This window comes from Alligator sinensis, unplaced genomic scaffold (assembly GCF_000455745.1).
Source record: "Alligator sinensis unplaced genomic scaffold, ASM45574v1 scaffold187_1, whole genome shotgun sequence".
Lineage (NCBI taxonomy): Eukaryota > Metazoa > Chordata > Crocodylia > Alligatoridae > Alligator > Alligator sinensis.
Genome location: NW_005841861.1, coordinates 4,165,831 through 4,170,154, shown reverse-complemented (window position 1 = coordinate 4,170,154; position 4,324 = coordinate 4,165,831). Strand labels below are relative to the sequence as shown.

General features: G+C 41.8%; 1 protein-coding gene across 2 annotated transcripts in view; it reads left to right on the top strand.

Moving 5' to 3' along the window:
• The first annotated feature begins 1,369 nt into the window (after positions 1-1,369).
• The window catches only part of EPHA4 (EPH receptor A4), a 144,287-nt gene continuing 141,332 nt past the window's right edge, over positions 1,370-4,324 (top strand). Inside the window, exon 1 of one of the 2 annotated variants that reach the window (XR_003096271.1) lies at positions 1,370-1,438. The gene's annotated coding sequence lies outside the window, so the exon portion shown is untranslated. The remainder of the gene's footprint in view (positions 1,439-4,324) is intronic. The other variant, XM_025215724.1, reaches the window with a different exon arrangement.

Sequence of the window (4,324 nt, the reverse complement as noted above, 5' to 3'; positions counted from 1 at the left end):
TCTTGCCGCTTCTGGGTCCCCCTCGTCCCCGCCGCCGCCTCCCCCAGCCCTGGTGTTGCCTCTGTCTCCGCGCCCCGACGCGAGTCCGTAGGGCGCCGGAGAGCGCGGGGGCGAGGAGTCCCAGCCCGCTTCGGCCCTGCCCCTGCCCCGCGCCCCTCTGTCCGGGCCGGGGGGTGAGGTGACCGGGCTGGTCTCGAAGGAGGTCCCCGGCAGGCCCTTCGACTGGGTTTGGGCTGGTCAGGCTGCTGGGCTGGTCCCCGTTAGTAGTGGGGTTCGTCCGCCTTGAGCACTTTGCTTCAGGCCGGCTCTTACAAATTAGTGGGCTTTTTTTCCTCGGGGCGGGGGGAGGCTGGGAGGGGAGGGGATTTCTGGGTCTGTCTTGGCTCACTTAATACACTTCATGCTAGGAGCAAATGATCCCCGCACAGCCCCAGAGCCCGCTCCCTTGACTGGGAGTCCAGAGAGGTGCAAGGCGCTTCAGGCTTGGGCTGCCGGGCATTTAAAATCGCCTTGTCCACACTTTTGTTGTTGTTCTTCTTGCACGTAGGATTAGGATTAGGATTCTTCTTGCACCCTGGCTTCCTGCGTGTTTGCGGCTAGAGAAGGGGAAGCAGGGTGACCTCAACATATGTTGGAGGAAGCAAAGGTGTTTTTCTTCAAGGGCAGGAAAGCATCTCAATTGCGAGAACGTGTTATCTGCAGCACTTGCGATGGCTCAGATATGCTGCAGGGCCCTGCGTCTGTCCTGGTTATCATGGTTCCCTCCTTTTTAAAAATATTGACATGAGTATCGTAAATGGTAGTAGCGAACAGAAGGAACAAAGGTGTTCATTTTGTCTTGGAGGGAATCCCTTTGAAAATCACTTGCAGCTCTGCCGCGCTGAAAGGGTAGAAGTGTGTGATCATACCAAATCTTAATAAACTACATTTCTAACCTTTGCCACTGTGTAGTCACCTATGTAAAGGACCATATCAAATAGATATAGTAATTTTTGGATATGATCTGGGAGCTTTTTTTCAACGTAGCTAATATCTTTTAGGTTGGTTTTTTTTTTTTTTTTAGTTGGGAATGATTTTTTATAACAGGTGGGTGTTGGTGGGGGAGGCCCCAACTGTCTTAAAGCACTGTCCTCAGAATACATTTTTAAGGTACTGTAAATGAAATGCATCTCAAGCTTAAAGCTAAGAAAAGATAAAGTAAATAAAGATATTGAAGTAAAACACTTAAACCAAAACTTGGGGTTTTTTTTTCTTCTTTATGTTGGATATGATCTCACTGCACATATGGAAACACTTGGGTAAATACTTTTACTCACATTGACTTTTCTGGCAACTGAAAATTAACTTATTTTATTTCTGCCTTCCTGCAGTTACCCTGTTGGATTCCAGATCAGTTCAGGGAGAACTCGGGTGGATAGCGAGTCCTGTGGAAGGAGGGGTAAGTTCTAAATTGCTATCTGATCAAAAGGGTAAAAGGGAGTGATTAGTAAGTTTCTGGAGAGTCCTAATGGCTCGATTATTGTTGATTGTGGTGAGGAGGTCAGGTTTCTTCCATGGCCTAAGAAATGAATTACGCTTTGTTGGAGAAACCCTATACTCCCTTTGGATAGTTCTGTCATGGAAGAACTGGAAACCAAAAGGGCAGAGAAGAGGCTTCAAAATTAGGAGATTGGTTGAGGCACAGACTTAGATGCCTATTTAAAGCTGAAATACTAACAAGAAATGTGATATGGCTACCAAACTGGAGTCTTGCCTCTAATTGTTATAGCTATGGATAGTCTTGACAGAGCTATGTTCAGAGCAATTGCTGTTCTATTTCTAGACTAAGAGGTGGGAATCAGTACTCAAGGTGGACCTTTCTGATGGTGTGAAAGGACAGTAGTTAAACAGATTCATTTCAAAGTATAAACATTCTACGTTTTGGTCTCTGGACAGATGAATCTCAGTTGATAGGGTCATCTCTCGTACATTGTCAGCCATCTGAATTACAGTTAAGAATCTTTCTAAAGAGATGCAGCAATAGCTTATTTAGTTTACTGTTGATTGTCAAAGAGGTTCACAGATCTTGGGGGTAGGCAGGCTTCTGCTTAATCATCTCTATGCAAACCTTTCTTGATAATTCTGCAAATTATTTGTAAGCAAAGCCTGCTGCTGCCAATGTGAATCCAATCCAAAGGTGCTCAGCACCTCTTGTGAGGAACTTCTGAGAACATCCAATTTCCAAGGATGATAGTGAGAGTTGATGGCTAGCCCTGCTTTTGCAGGATTAGGCCAAGAAGATGCATAAGGCCTTGCTCTTCATTAAACAGCTCAAAATAAACAACTTAAGAAATCTTTCAGCAATGTGTACCCTACTTCTGTTAAATTTAAAATACTTTCAAATACCTTAACATTGTCTACCTTTCCAGAATTAAAGCATTAAAAATTGGGGGTAGGAGGGAAAGAAGAGGAAAGGAGACAGTATTAAGTGGAAAGAATTTGAGGCTGCTTTAAGTATGTTTTATGCACAAGCCTTGAATTAACCATAACATGGGGAAAATGGGGAATTGGTTTGCCTCCATTGCTGTTCTGCCTGAACTTGACTGCAATTCAAGCTGTGTACTGTCTAAGCACACTACACTGTCCCCCAAACCATTTTAAAGGGGTAGCAAGTGATTGGCAGGTCTCTGGCAGTATTAGAGAGCACACATTCACTGCTGATTGCAGTCAATTGCCCTCATTTTTTGACAGTGGGGAAAAGGTACAGCTTTATCTCTGTGAGAGTCAGGCCTCCTTGTTAATCCTATACCCTGCAAAGGTCAGAGATTCAGGCAGTCTCTTTTATGCTTCACCAAGAGATATCTACACTGCAGATTAAAACATAGCAAAGCTTTAATAAGTCAACAGCAGAATTGATGACCAAAGAAGACCTGTATATTATTAATAGTTTTAACTTGTTAGATTCTCCTTCTTGTGTTCCTTGAGTGATCTCTCAAACTTGAGAAGGTGACGCATACTGCTTTTTTGTGGATGTGACTAGTTTTAATAAACCTACATATGTGTGTTTTATTTTTAAGCTGGTAGTGAAAAATTTAAAAGTACATGTTCTCTCTTATGTGGCCAGCTTATTTCAAAGCAGCAGAAAAGAACTATTTCCCACCCTTCTTTTTCTTTTTCATTTAAAAGAACCCCTGAAGTTCTATCCTTTTAGTGGTGGCTTGTTTTCTTTTTAACTGTGTGTAGCATTATTGTATGTAACAAAAGACTGTTTTCTAGATTTATAACAGGCAGCTCTCTAGGTGTGAAGCATTTTGTGTGAATATGAAATTTGGAGATAAAAATAGGTTTTTACTGGTGGCTAAAACTAGCCAAATGTATAGTAGCCCCCAAGGAATCTGTGTATTGCATTGTAAATATAATTAATGGTTTGCCTTTAAATTTCACAGTTGCAAGGGTGGTTTTGTGTCTGGAATGCTTTACTTTGCCTCATTCAACCATGGGAAGAGTTGGATTATAAAAGTTAATTTTAGCTGCAAGGAAAAAAAAAAAGATTTTCTCTAACTATACATTCCGAGTCGCTGGAAATTCAGAGCTCTGGTCTTTGGCTCCTGGTTATAGAGCAGACACTTTGTTTATATAAAATGGATATAAATTTAATGGATTTTGAATGGGGTGGGGCTCTGGTTTTTTTGGGGGGGGGTTTGTTTTCTGGTTTTTGCTTTTGTTTGTTTGTTTTCTTTTTAAGTGAAGCTCAAGATCTCAGTGAGGTCCTGATCCAAAGCCTTTTGTGTTTTGATGGTGATCTTTCTATCAACTGCTGTGGGCTTTGGATCAGGTCCTGTCGCTGCATCAACTGTCATGTAAAAGCAGTAAAGGAAATCCCATTGACAAGTATTATTTCCCTTCTCTCCTCTCTCTCCCCTTTCCTCCACACCCAGTAGTAGTAAGACAATTGGAGGATACAGAGAGTAGAAAGGGATGGATTGTGAAGGCAGGATTTAAACTCAAAGCTGGTTCCGTGGCAGCTGTACATTTAAAGAACTTTGTCTAGTTACTAACACAGTGTTAAATCATACATCAAAAGATAACTTTCTAGTTTTTCCCCTTTTTCGTAATATAACACACTGGCTATTGATTCTCTCTTCCTCTCCCCCGACCTTCTTTTTTTAATTTGCAGGTATCTCTAGGCAATAAACTAAAATGTTATTCTCTCTGTTTCTGGTGACTCATGGGGCTAACTGCCATAGTCTATAAACAGATTCAACTATACTGGAGTCCTTTTTTTTTTTTTTTTTTTTTTTTTTAACAAAAGAGAACTTCAAGAAAAAACATCCTTTTTGAAAAG